The sequence below is a fragment of the Cinclus cinclus genome, chromosome 8, assembly GCF_963662255.1.
Source record: "Cinclus cinclus chromosome 8, bCinCin1.1, whole genome shotgun sequence".
Taxonomy (NCBI): Eukaryota; Metazoa; Chordata; class Aves; order Passeriformes; family Cinclidae; genus Cinclus; species Cinclus cinclus.
This window is the reverse complement of record NC_085053.1, coordinates 6,300,460-6,323,225: the sequence shown is the minus strand read 5'-3', so window position 1 is coordinate 6,323,225 and position 22,766 is coordinate 6,300,460.

The following is a 22,766-nucleotide window of genomic DNA, read 5'->3' as shown; positions in this document are numbered from 1 at the left end:
TTGTCTGTAAACAGTCATGCTCAGGCTCATTGTCAATTAAGGTGGAGGACAGAAACATAGCAGGGTTAACAACAGAGGTTGTGTTCAAGGTAATATCATCCTGTTCTAATAACACTGATTGGTATTTAAGAATCTTGTTACCAGACAACAAAATTCCCCCCTTTTGTTCAAGTACAGCTGTTACTGTATGGGGTACATACCCTACCATGTGTGGCCCAAAGGTGAGGTTTTGGGCCTCCTGGATCAAAACGACAGTGGCTGCCACAGCCTTCAGGCACCCTGGCCAGCCTTGGGCAACACTGTCTAGCTTCTAGGAAAAGTATGCCACAGCCCTCCGTTGGCTCCTGAGACACTGTGCTAGTACCCCCAAAGCCACATTCAGCTTCTCATATGTGGAGACTTTAAAAGGTTTAGTTAAGTCAGGCAGTCGCAGTGCTGGAGCTGACATTAGAGAGTGTTTCAGTTGTTTAAAAGCTGCTCTAGTGTTTTCAGTCCATAAGATATTTCATTTTTTTTTTCAGTGCTTTTAATGCTCCATATTGGTGGTTTTATCGCAGTCCATAATTTGCTATCTGCAGACAACACCAACCTACCATTCCTAGGAAATCTTGTATCTCTCTTATGGTATGGGGCTCTGGGAGTCAACAGATGGCTTCTTTCTGTTCTTTGCTGAGCTGTCAGTGTCCATGAAAGGTCTCAAGCCCCAAGTAAATACTGCTTCTTTAGCAACCTGTGCTTTGTCTTTAGAAACTCTGTACTTAGTCTCAGGAAATTTAACAAACTTATGGTAAGTTGTATGCATTCATCTGTGGTTCTAGCTGTAATCAGGATGTCATCCACATATTGAAGAATAACTCCTTCTGGCTCCTATCTTTTCTAGTCTTCTAATTCCTGTGCTAGCTGGTTTTCAAATACTGTACAGCTATTCTTGAAACCTTGGAGTAAAACTGTCTGAGTAAATTGACTTTTCCTCTGTCTTGGGATTTTCCCACTCAAAAGCAAAAAGCTCTTGGCTGTTCTGCACAAAGATGCAGAAGAAGGCATCTTTCAGGTCTACAACAGTAAACCACCTTAATTCATCTGTCAGTGTGGTCAAAAGAGTGTAGGGATTGGCTACCACTGGGTGTATGTCCTCCATAATTTTGTTAATCACTCTTAAATCTTGTACTAACATAACTCTTACCATCTGCTTTTTTAACAGCTAATATGGGGGTGTTGAATTTGGACTCACATTGCACTAATAAACTATGGTTTGCAGGAGTTTTAAAATTATAGGTGCTAATCTGTTATAGTCCTCTAATTTTAAAGGCTACTGTTTTTGCCTTACCAGTGTGGTTCCTGGTCTGAGTGCAATACTCACTGGCTCTGCCCATTTGGATCTTCCTGGGATATCAGTAGTCCACACTATTGGATTTACTGCAGTCTCAACTTCAATGGGAATTTCACCACTTTTTTCCTGTATAAAAAGTGCAGCAGCTTGGGCAAATTTAGATCCAGGAATTATAACCCTTTCACCCTTTCCCTTTTAAAATTTAATTTCTGCTTCTAGTTTTTGCAACAAATCCCTCCTCAGCAATGGTTTAGAGGAGTTAGGGATAGAGAGGACTTGATGGGTTACCCAGTGCTTATCCAGTTTAAATTTTAAAGGTTGGAAGAAAGGCCGTGTTTCACTTACCCCAGTTACCCCAACAGCAGGTACTGTGACTCAGTTTCCCTTCTAAGGTGTTTTACACAGAATATGCCTCTCTAGTATCTACCAAAAATTCAGTGTCATCTTTACCCAGTGTAGCCATATCTGAATGTCCTGCTCGGGGAGCAGCCTTCAGTCCCCATCACTCAGAACTCAAGCCACTTGAGGTTTGTACTACTGGGATTTTGGGAACTGAGGATTCTATTTCCAATGCTGGACAGCCATTCTTCTAATGTCCCCATTTTTTACAATATGCATAGATGAAGTTTTCTTGGATGACTTTTCCTAAGTTGCCTTCTTACTAGGTTGAGGTTTAACTTCTTTAGTTGGTCCCCTATCTTGAAATACCTTCTAGGCAACCTCTAGCAGTTTATCTATGTTTCAAACTCCCTCTATCTTTTGTAGTTTTCTTCTTATATCATTTGAAGCTTGAGCTACAAATAGGAGAACTAGATGCGCTTTGCCATCAGGTGATTTAGGGTGTAGATCTGTATATTTGATGGCAATTTCTCTTAACCTATTTAAAAGATTGGGTGATTCATCATAATTTTGCCTTATTTTGTAAATCTTTGACTAATTTATAGCTTTAGGGACACTATGTTTTAACCCGTATACTACAAGGCTTTGATATCATTTTCACCTCACCATATGCTCTGGAATGTTTGGATCCCACCCTGGAGAACTCACATAGTTCAGGAGGCAAAGGAAAAAAAAATCCAGAGATGAGCTGTAGGAATATGATTTCATAAGTAGCTGAAGTGTTCACATAATTCCAATTGAAATCAGGAAATTACGGGAGAAAATTATAGTGAATTCTCCAGTTTAAAAAGGTAGGCTTAGATAGGCATTTGGGAAAAAAATGTTCCCTGTGAGGGTGGTGAGGCCTTGGCACAGGGTGCCCAGAGAATCTCACCAGATCCCCCCATCAGATCTGACTAAAAGCACAATTTTAGAGTCACTGGAATGGATCAGAATTTTATAGAATCACGTTACCATGATTTGGCATCAAACATGCTTAACTTAACACAAATGGTTTCTTGGGCAAGAAACTTCACTTACAGTTTGGTTCATGTTTGATTTCTGGTTTTTAAAGTTTTTTCAAACTATTAGAATTCAACCTGCAGTATAACTGGAAGGAGGTGATTTCAGAGAAATAACAGTGAGGTATATGATGTATCAGTGTGTGGAATTCTTCTTCCATAGGGCATTTCCCAAGATCTAGGAAACACCTCGTTTGCTTGAGGAAAAAAAAAAAAAAAACAAACCTAAAAATGACAGAATGGAGAAAGGAAAGCAAGGAAAATGCAACTGGGAGTAGTTTCTTACTTGGAGTATTAAGAACAACAGAATCTCCTTGAATTGCCAAAGCTGCTGGAGAAACATTCAAACAGGAATAAACCCCTGAATTTTAAGAACCCTGAATTCACCTTCACTGGATTTCAGATGGTTCCTCTCTGCCACCCCTCCAGCCTGTCTAGGTCCTTCTGAAAGGCAGCACTGTTGCTTCCTTCAGCACCTCCAAAGATAATGACAATTCTCAACATTCTTATGGCCTACATTAAAATGTCATTTAATGTTCTGCTTCAGAAAAAGGATTTTGAAACTGGAAGAAGAGAAGACATTTAAATATCACTTCAGGCTTGAACAGAAATACCCATGTGGAAAATGGTACAGCAAGTCCTTCCAACATGCTTTATTCCCACCTCACAGCCTACAGTAAAGAGAAATACATCAAGAATGATAAAAACACAAGGCAAAATAAAAATCTGTAAAGGACACTGTGCAAAGAAAAGATAATACATCATACAGATGGGAGAAAAAACACTACTTGAAATTAAAAAGGAAAAGTGAAGTAAAAAATCAAAATTACCATGAAATATTGAAAACAAAAGGAAAATATTTATTTTTCTGGTTGCAAAGAGATAGCTGAGAACTTTACTTGCAAACAGTTTCCTATCCAGACTCAAAATCCAGTTAAATTTCCCTGCAGGATTTTAGTGCCACTTGGCCACAAGGAGTAGGAGCTGTGTGAGATTCCTAATGTCTCTGCAACAAGAAAGGAAACATCTCAGATAAAGCAGATAGAAAGGATGCTGAATTTAAAGCTATGTATTTATAGTATTTAGAGCGTTTACATACATAGCTTAGTAATAAATACATAGAAATGGATGATCAGCAAAAGAACTGCTTAACAAATTTTGTAAATTCTTTTAATAATGTGACTTTAAAAACCTGAGAAACTTTGCATTTTAGAGATTGGCTGGTTTGTATCTTCATTCAAAAGCAGCTATTTAAAAAAGGTAAAATACAAATTAAATAACATATGGAATTAGCATTTGGCAATAAATAGTTCAAGAGGGTGAATATTTTTTAAAATTACTTTTAGTCTTCAGAATTATTCTGTTGTGGTTTGAACAAAATTGACTTTTTTCTGGTGTGATGTCTGAATAAAAAAATCTATCAGATATTCTTCCGGGCTAGAGATGCAGAATTTTTACTCCTTAGAAGTTAAGATTTTTCAGGAAAAGTTTCCTAATAGTCCTTCTTTTAAAGGAGTTGTTTTTTCCATCATGTGAAATGATGCTCGAGACAGCAGGCTTGACATTCTTTCTGTTTCATTCACTCTTCAATTTCATTATGTTTGAACACTTAAAGAGTTCCTTGTAATAACTAGTTCAGATATAAATTATTATTTTCGTTTTCATGGAATCACAGAATATCCTGAATTGGAAGGTACCCACAGAGATCATCGAGTCCAACTTTGGGCCCTACACAAAACCCTCAAAATCCTATCCAGTGCCATTTTAAATCTATGTCTTGGAAACAAAATAAGATCCTGTATGAGTGGTACTCTGAAATTAATACATGTTTTTAGTAAGGCACTAGAAAGAGCTAAGCTGGATGTCCACAAAGGAAAAAGTTCTTTGTCTTAAAAGGTTTAATGAATTATTGTTGATCTTTTTAACAAGATTCACAGAAGGAAAAATGTGTGTTCATTTTTAAATGCATGATTTATAGAGAACATTTCTTTTGTTCACTTCTTCTCACTAATGGTTGCAGATATTTTTCCTATTTGTAGCAGTAAGTTTGTCAAGCATCTAGATGCATGCTGTGACAAATTGCACAAGTTTTGCATTTAGATCTTGCATCTAGTGAGCAAGCATTAGAACTTCCTTGTTAAAGAAAAAACATCAGTGAAAACTCAATTTTTTTCTACATTTCTGGTGGTATTTGTCAAAGTGATAATAATTCAGTGTAGAAGCATTGGCATGTGTAGTCTTAACATTGCTGAATTAACATGAAGTTTTCCAGTAGCCTGTTAAAAGTGAGTACAGAACAGGACTTCTTTTGCTGCAAAAAGCTATTAACAATTAAAAAAAAAAGTTAAAAATCTATCCTAGAATAGATTCAATTGCATAAATCAGTCTATTCCCTGTCCTTATTTTGGACAATAAGGTCATTCCAGAGCCTGTGATTCTCCACTGACAAATCCTGTAAAATCTCAATTCAACCCAAAAATTTTAAAAATAAATTAAGAAGGCCACATTAAAAAAAAAAAAAATAGAAGAAAAGAAAAAAAAGAAAGGAAAAGGTGAGAGCTGAAGATGCAAAGAAAACACACTTGTAGTATGTTAAGGAGGGCCAGGAGTTGGACTTTGATGATCCTTGTGGATTTCTTCCAAGTCAGAATATTCAGTGATTCTGTGTAGGAATGATCTCTGTGCACTAGAAAATGAAAGTAAAACATCTTTTTAGGCAACATATCCATTATACCCATTTAGGATAATTTTCCACCACCTTTCCTAAAGCCCAGCTCTCCGAGACCTGAGAACATCAAGCTGTAAAACCAAAGGATGGTGACCAACAAGTTGTTATTCTTCTTCCTTATTTAAACCTGATCCCTTCACTTTGTGGGTCTGGAGCAAATTAGTGGGGATGAACTACCTTGTGACACCTGAGACTTTGTCTTTCATGTCATTGCCTCTGTTCTTGGGACCTTTCTGTGTATTTCTTTCAGCTGATTTATACCTGATTCTCTTCCCCCTAAAAACCTGAACCTGCCCCTTCACTGGCACTGATTATCCAGTCCTAAGGACAATTCCTGACTCTGCAGGGAACTGACCATATGTAGGGTTTGCATGGGATTTTAGAAGATTTTAGAAGATTTTGTACATTGCAAATGTACAGCCTATTACTCCACACTCCTGTGCAAATATTAATAACAGGAGCTTTGTTACATTCAAACGCTGCACAGACAATTTGTGGTAAAGGAATGTTCAAGCAAGTGAGTAATCTGAGACTGTGATCCTGCATAGGTCTAATTATAAAACAACCTTATTATTTTCTGTAACATTTTATGATATTAAAGTGTTTGGAAAATGGCTGTATTAAGAGTGTGACATTAACTGAAGTGAATAAGCTTTCCACATGTGAAGTAATTTTACTGCAGGTTATTGTGCAAAACAGAAGCTTCAGAAGCAGAGACCAGTTGGTTCTTTGATGCACTGCCAATTTAGAGTTATTTCCTTAATTTGTGGTCTTTCTACATTGGTATCCTTATTCAAATCAGAAATGAAGTGTACAGCTCCTTCTTATGATCTCATCTTTTGTCCCCTTGGCAATATGGTCTGAAGTGGGTTTTGGTTCTTCAGCACCATTTTGGTTGGTCTGTGTTATAAATGGTTTGCCAAGTCACGTTTATTCTTGCTCCTCAGCCTTACCTCATACATTGTAGGAGTGTAAGGAATTTCCACACAAAAGTTTGAGAGACTTTTGTGTGCAATTGGTGTGAGTTGATCTTGCTGATCTGCTAGACACCCACCATGGGCTTTTGTACCCTTCCCCCTCCCCACCAAAAGCACAAGGTGAGAAAATAAGGTGAAAAAGTTTGAGTCAAGATAAAGACATGGAGATCATTTACCAATATCCATCATGGACAAATTAATCATGGAATGGTTTGGGTTGGAAGGGACCTTATACCCCATCCAGTTCTACCCCCTGCCATGGCAGGGACACCTTCCACTGTCCCAGGTTGCTCCAAGCCCCATCCAGCCTGGCCTTGGACATTTCCAGGGATCCAGGGGCAGCCACAGCTTCTCTGAGCAACCTGTGCCAGGGTCTCCCCACCCTCACAGGGAATAATTCTTTCCCAATATCTAATCTAAATCTGCCTTCTTTCAGTTTATTACCAAATAAAAATAGTTGGATGGTGAGGAACAGATAAAAACTAAATCACCTTCCTCCCCCACACCCTTTCCCAGGCTTAATTTCACTCCTTCCCTCTGCCTCCTACACCCAAGGAGTGCAGGGGTGGTAAGAACAGGAGTTGCAGTCGGGTTGTGACAGCCTCTCTCTGCCAGCCCTACCTCCTCATGCTTTTCCCTTGCTCAAGCATGGTCCTTCCATGGCTGGCAGTCCTGTTGGACAAACTTGCCCCAGGCTGGGCTCTTCAGAGGCTGCAGTTTCTTTACAGCTGTCAGCAGTTTAACCTGTGTCTTCTGAAACACGTCATACACAGAAATGACTTGCACAGATTGCTGCAGTTGCAGTTGGACAAACTATTATTGTAGCTCACTTCCAGCTGAGCCATTCTTATTCTGTCCCACAGCTGTGCTTTTGCTTCTTAATTTTTGAGAGGAAATTTCTGGAACGCTTACTCAAAAATAAATCGCACTTTCCTGTCTGCTATATGAAGAACTGTACAGAGTTGCACAGGTTTATGACACCTTGAGAGGCTACTAGAACAGAGGCTAGACAGTGTTAAAAGAATAAAGTAGGTATTTGTTAGAAAGGCCTTCAAAGGATACACCTTGGGCAGTACAAGAGCCTGGCCGAGGCTATGCCCAAGAGGGATGAAGGGTCACACATTTTCACACTTTTATAAGTTTTGGTCCATTTATATATTGGAGTTAATTGTCCAATTACAGCTTCAGGTTATGAAGTCCCATCCTTCCAAATTGCTTTCCTTGATCTGCTGCTGTTTATACTTTTTGGGCCTGAAGCTGCAAAAATGTTCTTGGTTCTTAGGCTGGAAAAGGATTGTTTTGTCTAACTAAGTTGTGAAGAGAACTTACTAACACTTTCTATGAAGGTCAGAGTTACACACTAATGCAGTACAGAATCTGGAAAATATGAAAGCTAAAACTTAAGGCATCACTTATCGCTCTCCATAATTCCCTGACAGGAGGGGGCAGCTAGGGTGGGGTCAGGCTCCCATCAAACAGGGACAGGAGAATGGGAAATCTCCTCAAACTCTGCCAGGGGAGGGTCAGGTTGAATATTAGGAGAAGTGTTTTTACTGAAGGAGTGGTCAGGCATTGGAAGGGGCTGCCCAGGGAGGTGGTGCAGTTCCCATCCCTGGATGTGCTCAAGGAATGACTGGACATGGCACTACATGACATGTTTTACTGGCCGTGCTGGGATTTGATCAAAAGTTGGACTTGCTCATCTTGGAGATCTTTTCCTACCTGACTGATCCTGGGATTCCTTGAAGTCATACACAAACCAAGAACACACTAGTTTCTCCTGAAAAGCACAGGGAGATTTCCTAAGCTGTTTCTACTGGTTTCAATAAAGTTCCATTTTATTCAGGTTCTTTTTCTCTTCTAATAATTTTAATTTCGAATTTCCCATGAAAATGGGGTTTAATCTATCAGCATGGCTAATACAGCTATACCATATTACAAGTACAAACCTCCTTTTCTCTCTTGATTACAAATGCAGTCAGGTCATAATCACTGATTCCTACTCAGCCTCCTACTCTAAGCTCTCCCTCACCGGCAGCTTTTTCTGGATTTCTCAACTAATTATTGATATTATTATTGTATTTCCAGCTTGCATCCAGAATACTGCAATAGTGCTACTTCATATATGAGAGTTTTTTCTAAATCAGTCATCGAAGATGTATAAAAAGTTAAAAGCTATATTTCACAGCTGTTTCAACATCAAAATAAAACTAAAAGAAAAATTAAAAGATTACTGTTTCTTTATCCAGCATTTTCATATTTGCAAGAAAATATTTCAGAATTATATTGGATTCAGTGTTATTCTAATTTCTCTCAGAGCCAGTTGGACAGCAAATGTTTCTACATTTTATATTATTAGAAGCAATAGTTTTGTTAATTAAGTACCTGAGAGACTCACAACTGGGAATATATTTATTATTATTTATTTTGAAGGAAAATGTGTACTGCCATCTTTCCTCATAGAATGAATCAGACACATTGGAGAAGAAGGAACCCAATGACCATGTGGAAGACTGAGGGCAGGATTGCCCTGTCTTGAGAGAAGCACTAAACACTGGAAATTGCTTCTTTCAGCAGTTAATACTTGGAGCAGTCAGGCAAGTTGATGTTAGTGTTTTTAACTAATAAACTTACTTAAATATTTCTTTACTGACTATAAAACTCCCCTCTGCAGAAACTCCCTTTTCCTAACTTCAGATATTACTCTCAACTGAACTGTTTTTCTACCATTTGCTTGGTCCTTTCTCTGGGGTGTTTTAATCTGGGTTCCAACTGCTGGCCATTGGTAGATCTCTTATCCATCTTATCCATGGCCATGCTGTGCCACAGAATGACCCTTCCCATTCTCTTCTACTTTGAGAAGCAAAATAAAATCCAAACCAATTAACAAAACACACACACACACACACGCACACAAGCTTGACTGAGAATTAAAATTCTAACAGAATGTTCCTAAGAGGTATGAGGTTGCCCCTACTCCATTAATTAAATCATAACAGAGGGATGATAACACTGCCTCGTCTGCTCCAGAAATATCCACAGCAGGAGACACTGAAGGGAAAAATAGGCAAAGGAACTGTGCAACTGTAAGTGAGATAAAATTCTGTGGTAGTCCTGGTTTGTTCTTACAGAGTGATTCCATCAAAACTTGGCTTACATCGAACAAATCCAATTAATGAAATTTAGCCAGTAATAAATCTAAAATAATTATAAAACATGTTTCATTTGAATCAGTTGAACAGGAAATAACAAATTATCATAACTGGAATATTTGTGCTTTCCGATGACATCAATCATTCCACAGACAATTCTGGAGATTTTGCAAAGCACAGATACTCTTGAGAGGAGGAATATCCTTGTTGTTCTGCAGATTAAAACAGTTCTAAGAGGAACTGATTCCTGAGTCTTCTCATGGATGCAAAAATGTTGGGGTTTTTTTATTTTTTTTTTTCTCCCCAGGCACCAGGTCTGTTCTGAATCCCTACACATATTTCCTTGGACTTTGTAGACTTTGATTTTATATTTATTAAAAATGTATTATGTTTACTAATTTTATGTTAAAGTTATATTTAATTTCTCTGGAACTCTTAAGAAACAAGTAATCAGGTGAACTGTTTAGTCGTGGTGCTTAGATTCATTTTAGACTGGATTTAGAAGGAAAATGTCAGGATGTCATGCAGTAAACTACACAGCTAACTGATTACTGAATTCTTTTTTAAAAAATAGCCTCTTGTTTTACATGAAATCTTATAGAAAAATGCATTGGGTTTTGTTCGGTGAAGACCTAATTGGCTTTTTCATACACTGCATACAGGGCAATGTTCTTACCTCTAGACAATACTTCCAAACTGCATCATAGCTGGAACAGGATACATTTAAAAATATTTCTAATGGAGTAAAACAAAGAGAACATGGTTCAGGTGGTGGGCTGGGCAGTATTAGGTTAACAGTTGGACTCATGGATTTTGAAAGTGCTTTCCAATATAAATGATTCGATGATGCTTTGATATGATACTTTTAAAAAGCCTTAAATATTTCAAATTTAAGGAGTTGTAGAAAATATTGTAGAAAATTACACATGATGTGTGGCAATAGCTGGAGTGAGAACATGCTGGAATAATAATAAGGAACAGTCAATTTTCCTGTCAGAAAATGATTAACCAATTTACCGGAATCATTAAAATTGATCCAAGATTTATGATTGCAGAAAGGTGAGTTTGGATGTAAGCTAAAATCAGCACTAGTTCTACATCTTGAAAAACAGCCCAGCTGGTCCTAAGTGCTGTCTCTGTAGTAGTCCCATAGGAGATGTTATCCAGGCAAAACTGCCAAAGCTGGCAGTGGGGCTGCTTTTGCAAACAAACAAACAAACAAAAACCCAAAACAGAACCAAAACCAAAACCAACAAACCAAAACCAAAACCAGCAAAGCAAAGCAAAGCAAAGCAAAGCAAAGCAAAGCAAAGCAAAGTAAACAAACTAACCCCAAATGAGCATCTATTGCTGCTCTATCCCTTGAGACAATGTCTCCAGATCTGGAGCCTGTGTTTTCTTCCCAGCTTAACAAACATCCTGAGGCATGGAAACCTGCCTGAGGTGGGAGAAGAGCAGTACCTGACGAGGCTCCAAGAGTGATGGAGAGGGACTTAGGAAATAGGCATGGATTGACAGGACAAAGGGTAATGGCTTTAAGCTAAAGGAGGTCCAGGGTTAGGTGGGATGTTGTGAAGGAATTGTTCCCTGGGAGGGTGGGCAGGCCCTGGCACAGGGTGCCCAGAGAAGCTGTGGCTGCCTCTGGATCCCTGGAAGTGTCCAAGGCCAGGTTGGATGGGGCTTGGAGCAGCCTGGGATAGTGGAAGGTGTCCCTGCCCCATGGCAGGGGGTGGAACAGGATGGGCTTTAAGATCCCTTCCTACCCAAACAATTGTGGCACTCTATGACAATAACTCAAGTATTTCTAACAGTATCAAAGCAGCTTTTCTCATACTACCACGCAGGAGGAATGTGTTGTACAGCAGAAAATAGGAACTGTACCAAAAGCTTCCTTTTCACATCAATGCAGTCTGTTTTGATGAGACTTTATAACAAAGCCTCTACCCAGTTTTCTCAGGATCAGCTCCTGGCTACAACATGAGTTTCCTTCCACAGGATCATTCCCAGCAGGGACCCTTTGTTAACCTGTATGTAGCTGTTAGTGGCTAATGCAGAATTAGGGAGATTATTTTTCCATGCCTTCCTGGGTAACACGTTTATCCAAAGGCATAGCACCTTTTATGTTGTGCCTGTTCCTTCCTTCCTTGTGAAAAGCAAAATGCAAGAGGCAAAGAGTTGCACACAGCAGTGCCGAAGGTACAGGCACTGTGGCTGATCTTTGGAGTTCCTCCCAACCTCGATAATTCCATGGTTCCATGATTCTGTGGTTTCTCAGCAACCCTAAGCAGCAGAATTCAGTGTGAAGGAGCTCAGCTTAACAGAAAGATGAATCAGAGGCACCTGGAGTGAGCAAGAAGAAGTTGCATTCCCAGTGAACTTGGGTCAAACACAAAGCAGAGCAGCCCAAACATCTGCCACATGCCCTCAGCTGGTAAGACATAATCAGATATGTGCTCTGGTGAGGAGGTTGAGTAAGAACAGCTACACAGAGGTTTGGAGTTGCACTGTCAGGCTGGAGCTCGTGCTCTCAACCCTTAGGGCACTGCTAGTGCTCAGCGATACATCTCATTTTTGACAGTGCTTCTCCTGACAGCAACTGCAGCACAAGTGACCTTTCCACTCTGCCTCTGCAACGAGCTTCTGCCCTGTCATGTTGGGAAAACAGAACCGGGGAAAGAACCATTCATTTTCCACGTCCATTAGATCTGTCAGGCGTTGGCCAAGTAGCCACCACTTGTGGCAGCAGCTCTGTAAAATTGAACACATCCTTCAGACACTGCACTGCCAATATCTTTCCCTGACCTTCATTCTGTCATGGATGGAAACTCATTTGAAGACGGCAAAGTGTGTGTAGCTCCAAAAAGTGAAGTCCTTGAGTTTCTGTGGGAAATTACCACTGATGACAGTGGCATTAATGAATACAAAGCAGGAAATCTTTCAGAGCTCCCTCCTGAAAGCCTGTGTTACACACAAGATAAATGGAGCAGAAAATAAGTGTGAGGCAGAAAGACTAGCTACAGGAATTATTTTTTTTTTGTCTCATACTGAAATTTAGTAGAGATAATGAGAGTAAGATGCAAAATAAGATGGAAAAAATGGCAAGGAATGGACAGGTAAAGGATCAGGACCAACTGCCAGTAAAACAATTCTAACCTGTACCTCTAGGGAAAAAAAAAAATATCCTGAGGTGTTAGGAAACAATTTTAGAGCAGCAAACAAATATTGCAAGGCAGGAAAAAGAGCAGATGCTCCAACACTGGCTGCAAGCAAACCAGAATTGGAATAATTCGTGAAAAGGAGGAATAAATAAAGAAAACACAGCAGTGGTGTTACTAGAGCTGATTACTGCCTCCTTATCTTCCAAGCAATCCTTCTGTGCATTAAAGATTCTTTGTATAGTTATAAAGCTTTAACAAAGATATGTTTCCCTGTCACACTCCAACAAGAATTATAGAAATTTTCCTTCAAAGACATTTATGAATTTCATCTGAAATAGAATTCAATTTTTTTTTTTTTTTTGCAATCTAGGTTAGTGTCTGGCAATGAATACGGCATGACTTCTGATGAATAATCTCTGTTTTAGAGGTGACAAAACTGGTCATTCAGAGCCAGTTATCATGAATTTGGCAGTCCAGAACCAAGCCCCAAAATTTTACGATAGCTTAGATCATTGAAATTATTTACTGATTACTGTAAATGTAAGCTAAACCCTTGTTTATTTTATCTTAGAAGAAACAAGTCAAGTGTTTATGAATTTTGTTAGGGATATTATGATAAATTCACCCAAAATCCAAATGGTGTATAGGGAAAATAATGTCGTTTTTCCCCTGCTACACAATGTATCAGGAAGATGTTTTCAGAAGTCTTATGTCAATTCTGAGGTAGAAGATGTTTCTATTGAAAATTTTCTTGCACATAGAATTTTTTTGTGAGCCTGTTTGTCTGTGTGTGGACGTAGAAGTATCTATGTAAATAAATAAAAAAATTCATAACAAATACTACAGAAGCACATAAAATATATAAAAAGCACATCTCCCATTCTTTTTTTTTTTCCTTATTTCTGCTTCAGCTGCTCCAGACTGCTAAGAGCAAGGAATGTGGGCCAGTGCCTTTATGGAGCAGGCAATTGCAAGCAGAACTTTCTCACTTTGCACCCTCTCTGTAGCTGTGTTGCCTTAATGACTTTCCTTCTACAACAATGGCAGCATAAAGAACTATTTCTGCAGTCATAAATAGCTTCATGAAAGCAAAAATATCATATTTTTCTGTGTTTGACATCCTGCTTTCTTCTTGAGGTCATTAAAGGCACTAGCTGATGATTGCCTTTCCAGCCACTTCCTCAATATAACATTTCCCCTTCCCAAAATGTAAAAAAAAATTTTATTGTTCTATCCAGATAAAGCAAACTCCACAGACATTTCTCAATGCCCCAAATGGGTATTTCTATGTGCTTCATTCCTCTATTTCTTTTATAATTATATAATTTATAATTAGTTGTAATCATATGTATTACTGTTGTTATTAGCATTAATATTAGCATGATGCTGATGCAAATTATCAAATATTTCTCTGATGGAGTATGTCCCAATATGACAATTTTTCACCCAAACCCTAAAAGGGTCCCTAGATTTCCTAGGGTTAGGTTATAATTTTGCACACGGTAGCCTTTTCTGCTACCAAATATTCCATCCATTTTTCCAGCAAGGCACTACTGGAGTGCAAGTGCACTACAGAAATTCCATTTATTCAGATAGATTTTGTTCCTTTGACAGTATCTAATGTGATCATGGTTGTATTGGATTTTATTGTCTGTATAACACTTGCACAAAACTCCAGATAAAATCCACAAAATATAATAAGCTTGCTTCAATCTTCCAACATGTTCGATGTTCAGTGTCTTCTGTTTTAAACTTTGTTAGAAATAAGGGAAAAGAACACTAAAAAAAACCCAAAATCTGTACGGTTGGCACATCTGTTGGTTCCCTTCAAACACATTAAACTCTTTGAATGAAATCTGGTGAAGGTATAAGGCTTCTAAATGAACAAATGTCTTTTATATATATTATTATCTAGTGTTGCAAAGAATCCAGGGAGCTTAATGAGATGGTGAGAAAGCTGAGATGGTGCTAATGGTTGTAAATAATCAGTTATAATTGTACTTTCTATTTAATGAGCACTTTAAAAGGATAAAGAAAACCTGTCCATCTAAGGGCTGGACTTGGTTAAGAAATGCTAAGAGAAAATACCACATTTTAAAGCAAGTCTTTTCAGGTTTCCCTTCTACAACCTCTAGGCTGTACAGGATGAGGATTTTGGGTGCATAAAGAGACACAGCTAAGAGATAAGACATCAAAATAACAAAATTCATTGCTCTGAAGAGGCAGAGCCCACATGCCATGTTACAGCAATCCATAAAGAAACTGAACTTGTGACCTGTTTAGTTATCTCAGAAATCTCAAAGGTGGAAAGCTCACCACTGCTCATGGCCTTAAATATGATGCATTCGAAAGATCCCATGCTTTCAGAACACCAAAATCTCTAAAGATGGAGAGAGGATCTTAATGGATGCAAGATCAGTTGTTTCCTTGCAATTTTATGACACCCTAAAAATTAATCCTAGTGTTACTGGTTGTATTAGCCACAGTTTGGGCTCCCTATCTGAGATTTTTCCTACTACTGGTGGCTATAGAGATATAAATGATTTTAACATTATAAAACTAGGAAAAAACCCCAGTCTAATATTTCCAATAACAAATACATAACGTCTCATAAAAAAGGTCTCATCCTAAATGTTCTGCATTACTTGTTTTAGAGCCTGACATTTCAAAAGATTGTCAGGGCAGGTGTGCTCGAGAAGGTACTGAATATAATTGCAGGTGTGATCACACCTTTTAGCAGAGACATTTAAATGTAAAATGCACAGTGCAAATACTGTCCAGTGCAGACATTTTACAGAACACCCTGAAAAGTGAAAAATCTTCCCAAACAAGTAAAAAGTCTCTTCTGGCTTCAGCCAGCTACTCACTTATGGAACCCCAGGAATGAGAGGAGAATTTAGACTGTATGGAAAGCAATGCTTTTGTTACTAATTTAACACACACACCTACTCTTTCGAACAAAAAAGAAAGCACATTTCAACATGGTATATTATTTATTCAGGAGACATTTATCTAGAAGAATAGCAGCTTAATTAGACATTACCTGCTGGAAAAATTTAATAGTCTAAAGTTCTTTGGAATGGGGAGAAGTCCTTTAATAGGAACTATATATGGGAAGTTTAGTCTGAAACCTGCAAATTGGTGTAAGTTTTAAGCCTACTTAAATCTTATGGCATAAAGCACAAGTATATGCATCCACTTCCATCTGGGATGGAAATGATCTCTGTTTAAATGGTTAGTAGAGAGCATATGCCATTAAATAATTATATCAATATACGTAGTATTTCCTGAGCCAACAAAACTCAACAAAAAATATTAAACCTTCATGTCCTTCAAATAAACACTGTGAGTTTCAGAAACCAAGAGTTTAAAAAGAAGGAACATTTACTGTTTTCAAAATAACAAAGAAAACTTTACCCACAGAAATCTCATAATCTCCTCACTTAACCAATTTATATTTTGCTCTGCTGCACATGCAATCAGTTCAGCATTAGTCAGATGTGGTTGTTGTTGTTTTTTTGAATAACTGGAATTTCCAACAAAAAAAAAAGGGGTGGCTACATGAAATAATGACATGAAGTTGTTTGAGCAGTTTACTTGTACAAATATGAATTATAATGTCCCATAAAGAAAAAATCATGAGCAGAAGACCCAAGTAACCTAGTTAATATATGTGACTTAGGCTTTCCATGGACAGCATTCCTTAAGTATTTGTGTAGGCAAGGATTTGAATTTTGGATGATTGGAGCAGCTAATGATTAAGAAGACTAAATATAACCATTCACCTCACATTTTCAGTTTTTCCTCCAATTTTCTGCCACCTTTCCTGTTAATGAAGATTTGGAAAATAAGTTGTAATTTGGAAAAGTGGATGACTACGTTGTTTATACCTTTATCTGTCCCAAACACAGTCTGTCCACCCCGACTCATCATTAGTTGCTGCTGTATGACTGTGGGTCTTACAGCTTTTCCATCCTGAGCTGCTAGTCCAACAGAAGCTGCTTTGAAAATATACTTGTGAACAGTTGGAAGATTATTGTATGCCACGACCAGCGTTTCATCCCAATTTCTACTGCCAAAAAAAAAAAAAAAGGGTTCTGGTACTTAGACAGGAAACACATTGAGAGCTTTTGGCAAAGCAAAATGTATTATGAGGCTGAAGATGAGATGTCATGTGCTATGAACTCCTACCAAGTAACAGACTTGAAGGAATTCTTGTTTTATAGCCACATACATATATATGCATGTAGCTCTATAAATGTATACACACACACACACAAATATACATATATATATACACACACACACACACGGGAATATACAATTTAAAAGAACATATAAAATAAAGCCCATAAAAAGTTTTACAATTATTCTCTCCATACTTTCAGGAAAGTGAGATGCAAATGGTCATGAGCCAGACCAAAGCAAAGGCAGTGAGTATCAGTGATTGCCAAGTATAGCCAACAATGTTCATTTGTATTTCAGTCAAACCAAGAGGTCTGATAAAGGAACAAACCTGAACTTTGCTCATAAATTAATCTTCTGCTTATATCCCTATTTTCCCCCAATCTCTTAATTCAGTTCTCATAGCTAGAAAAAAAAAAATCTAGGCTGCAAAGCAAAGGATTTTACTGCTTTATTTGTTGGAGGCTGAATAGTTGAATATTTTCCCCTCTCTCTTCATGCCATTCATTGTATCTTTAATCAGACTACTGGGTTTAACAGGTGATGAAAAGTAAACTTTCATATTATATAAACTTTATTTCCTCAACTGGCAGTTCCATCACACCTGACAATAAGCTGCATTTCCAGGGAAAACATTTTTTGTGTTCAAATGGATGAACATGGACAACAGGTTCAATATAGATCACCAAGTAATAGCAATCTGGGAACCAAATAAACTTTACTCTAATTAACTGGAGAGATAAATCCTCCACCTCTCTTTCAAAAAAAAAAAAAAATAGAAAACAACCCCCCCCCCCAAAAAAAAACCCCTAAAAAAAGCAAACAAAAAAACAAAAGCAAAACCAAAACAAACCGAACCCAACCTCCCCCCCAACATAATTCTCAATGGTAAAGGATCATTAATTAATGGAGCTCACTGCTTAGTTGCACACTTTTACAGAGTGCAAATCACGTCTGCTCTCTATGGGTATATGAACAGCTGATCAATACCCATTATAATGAAGTTTTATAAGTGACTTCAAAGACAATTATATTAAACTCTAGAGCACATGAGCATATTTGTGTTCAATCATCAACAAAAGCCCATGAAGATTTTGAAATTTAAGATATTCCTCAGGAATGTCTTATGGGTGAGGAGATAAATAACAAACTGGTATTGATCTCACAGTTGTGATTTCTATGTCACACAGTTCTTAATTTGTGTTGCGACCATGCTCAGTATTAAACTGGTTTTTCCTGTCGAGGTGACAATCCTCAGAGCTTCCACACAGAAGTCCAGACAATCTTCTGCAGGCAGAGCTTTGGGTTACAAGGCACAGGGTACAGGAAACGATCCTAGAAAAGAGCCCTTTTAGTCAGGAAGATGAAATAGTCAGGCACAACCCATGGGTTGGTTCTTTAGCAATATGGAAAGTTATCAGAGAGCCCAGATGTTCGTCTACTCTCAGTCATTCAGGCAGGGGCTCCAAGCATTTTTAATTCTCAGACTCACTTCTCCAGAGCCAAACCTAATGTTCTTTCTTCTGTGCAAAAGGAACTGAAGAGGTCTGAATGAACCCAACCAGAAAGACCTGCTGCCTCTCATCTCCCTTGCCAGCCTCAGTCCATGAAGGTTAAAAATGAAACAACTCTCAGACCTTCACGTGAAAAAGTGAGCTCCCTCTTCCTGCCCATTCTGGTTTTTTTATGGATTTCTTACCCTCCTCTGTATAAATGCTATGGCATCACATCAAATAGGAGACTTTATCTTTTGGGCTATGAGGAAATTTATTTCCTAGTATAAGTCTATTTTCTGGGAGTCAATAAAATATATTAGCAAACTCAAAATGAGATTTACAGTTATTTGGTACATTTTTGCAGTTCAAGTCACAGGGCAATATCAGTTTATGTTCCCTGTGAATATCACACTATGTGAAATTCTGAAACAGTATTAAAAAAATACCAGCCAAAAAGACAATATAACAAAGAATTGGGAAATTAGGAAAGCCTTTGTTTTATTATTGTGGAAGTTTAAGAAAGATGTGCATATTGAGCTCAGCAAGGCTATTCTTAGAGAGGGAATGACTATACTAACTCAGAATGTTTTCTTTTCCTGTGAAATTCAATAATGCAGAGAATAATATACTTTATAAATCAGAAAATGTGTGAATCCAAAGTATTTTACTCTCTACGTAACATAATTTCTAAATATGAAGATCTCATTCTCTTTTTCCTACCACATAAAAACTCCAGAAGAAGGTTTTGCCTCAATTAGAGAAAGATTTAGGAGACTGGATTGGCAGAGGCATAAAAAAAAACAACTGCTTCTGGAAGGATATGAATTTCAGTTTTAGTAATTTTGCCCCAAAGGGTCAAATTTAATTTGTCCCTGTGTTTTCCATCATTTCGTACTGGAGCTACAGTGAAGGGTCAGGATTTAATTTCATCAAATTAAGGTTAGAATAGTAATCCTAGATTTTGACTCCCAGGAGTGATGTTGTGTGGAGACCTTCAGAGCTTCAGACTTCTTCTGACAGACTTTGGCTTTAGTTCAATAAAGTATCAACAAGATAGGCTGAACTCATTGCACTGTTTAACATTCAATTGTGTGTCATTAACCATCTTCAGCAAGAATAAACCACATGCCTTTTTTTGTTAAGGAAAGATTTTTTTATATAGAATAGAATCTATATTCTAAAATATAGAATTTACAGAATTTATAGAATCATAGGATCATTACGGTTGGAAAAGGCCTCCAAGTTCATGGGATCCAACCTTTGACCCATCATCACTACCTCAACTAAACCACAACATTAAGTGCCACGCCCAGTCATTTCCTGAACACCTCCAGGGAGTGTTAAAGTGCCCTGTCGAAATGGAAACTCTGGGTTTAGTCTGATCAATTAAATTAATTTAGTCAATTTGTTATCCAAATGTGCTGGCAGTGCAGCAAGAATGATGATGCTATAAAAATAACAGTACCTATCACGTGACTAACTTGGATGTCATATTATTAATAACATTTTATATAATTTGGATATAAAGAGAATAATCACTTGTGTATAATTAAAATATTTTAACCAATATCTTTCTGAGAGTTCTCATTTTATCATCATGGCAATGGTCAGGTTTTAATCTTATTTATGCAACTACAAAATCTAGAATTTCTTTATCTCTGGTTTTTAATGCTGGAGGTACCAAAATCCAAGTGAAAGACAGAAAATGGGTTATCAGTTTGCTAGAGGCCATATTTCATGCTACGTTTTCAAGATATTTGTTGGTTCTTTTAGACGTCAAATGCGATGGTCCACTTAAAACACAAAGTTACTTTCTGTCCATTACTGTTGTAAATGAAAATGAAAAATTGGTTTTCTATTCCTGCCATGAGTCAGGACAAACCAATCAGGTCATGACATAATGAGGTAGAAGAAAAGTGTGAAAAGCTCAAACTGATGAATTAGTAAGGCAGTGCAGTAGGCTGCTTGGGAAAATTCCAGGGCACTGTTGGGATATGGGCATGACCAGGATTGAACATCTGTTGTTTCCTAAAGGGAGCTTTTCTACATGCACAAGGCTTTACCAGCAATGACCCACTGACCAAGCACACCTCAGCTCTCACAGAGAAAGTTGCTTCTTTGGGAAGGGCCAAAAAGTGGAATTTTTAACAAGTTAGTGGATACGGAAAACAGGAGAAAATATGGGGTGATGTTCAGGCAACTCTTCTTCTTGGAACTTTCAACTTCTTCTCTTGGAAACACAACATAACAACAGTATAAGGATTGGCAGATGCTGTGTCATGAGCAGCACAAAGACCACAGCAGGAGAATAAAAATGGGGAAAATATTTCCATAGGGACTTTGAAATAACTTTGCCATAAAAATACTTGACAGAAGTCACCAGAGCTGGAATCCAAAGACAAATTGCAGAACAGGAAATGACAGGCCCTTAGCACAAGGAAAACTGAACCTTGTGGTGAAGCAGATGAAGCATCAGGGTCTCATCTAGGTTCATATTCCAGGATAGAAAAGCTCACATTGTTTACATTTTTTCAGTTGTGGGTTTTAAAGGGTATTTTACACATTGAATTCCAGGTAATTTAAAGAGTTGCTACTACCTAGACTGGGATCAGCATTTCTCACAGTATTTTAAACATCTTGGAGGTTTCCAATGGGCAAGCCAGTCACTTCCAGTGGGAGTGAGTATCTCGTTTCCCCAGGGCTGTGGAGCTGGTCTCAACTGGATCACAGGATCCTGGGACAAGAGGAGAAAAATAGGAAGACATGGGATGTGAAAGCTCCTGGTTGAGATCAAGACACTTAAGAAGATAATTTTCCAAATACCATCGTAGACAAAACAGATTCAACTTGGGCAAATAATCAATTAAATTACTTATTCCTTAACAATAATTATTTAGTAATGCATTAATTAATTACTTCAATACATTCATATAATGTAATTAATTAATTAATTATCTAAATATTAATTCAAATAGTTTTGGGGAGTAATAAGGACAAGATTAAAACAACACCTTCCCCACAACCCTTCAACAAGCCTCAACTTCAGTTGAGCCCCTCCTTCTTTCTTTCTTTTCTCATCTTGGTACCTACAGAGCTGTTTCCCAAAGTCTCCCCTCCTTCCCACTTTCTCCTCTTCCTGGACGGAATTTTTTTGGGAATGTGTACCTGTTTAGCAAAAATATACAAACAGTAGGTGTAGGCTGACAGTGTAAGAGCAAGTTGTGAGAGACTATGTATAATTTTCCATTTAACTTTTAAATATTCAGGTCAGACATGCAGCTAATTTACAGTTGATGGCCATGTACAACTGATATATACAAGAAGACATATGGAATTGCTCATTTATTACTGAGAACTTTTGGTGGAAGAAGTAATGAATAAATTAAACTCAAACTTTGCTGATGAAGTCATCTGGATTTCCTGCTCACATATGCGCTGTGTTGGTGAAAAATGGGCACATACATTGATGACCCTCAAATTAATGACTTGTTTAATCTGCCCTCCAGTGCCAGCTGGTTATTTTTTTCTTTTTAATTTGACTGAAGAGGTATTCCTGACCTAGACTACTACAGGTAGTAAGCAGAAAGGTTGGGATTAAACAAAGACAAGGGAATCTGGAATAGCACAGTTCTCACTGGTATGTGGTGTTTACATCTCCAAAATTGCTATCAAAAAAATGAAAAGGTTATATAATATTGCATATTTCCTTGGATTAGGGCTTGGTCTTTGTTTATGAAAGCTGTGATTGATGATTGCTAATCCTTTGTGTGAGGAAAATCAGCAGAAATATGGTGGAAAACAATTTTAAGCCAGTTGTACTGGCAAGAGGGTGGAAAATTATAATGGCAAGCTGTTGAATTTCCAAAATTGTACATGTCACAAAGACATCATTCTGCTCTCTGATGAATACAAAACTGAGGCACATTTTCTGTGCCAGGTACTCAGCTTAAACTTCATATTTCAGAAAATTTCTACATCAATAAGGAGGAATCATTCATCCCTGTGGGCAGGAGAAGCGACTTAGGGGGGACTGCACGGTTATCACTGAGAATTTTTTCTTCCCTTGGTCTAAAATGAAAGAGGGTAGATTTAAATTGAGCAGAAGGAAGATACTGGTGAGTGTGTGATACACTGGAATTAGTTGCCAAAGGAAAATTTGGATACCCTCTCCTTGGGAATGTTTAGGGTCAATCTGGCTGTGACTTGAAGAGACTTGGTCTAGTGGAAGGCACCCCTGCCCATGGCAGGGTGTTTGACTAGATGATCTTAGAAGATCCTTTTCAGCCCAAACCATTCTGTGATTCTTTAAAAACATCTGCAACAAGAAATGCAGGGACTTA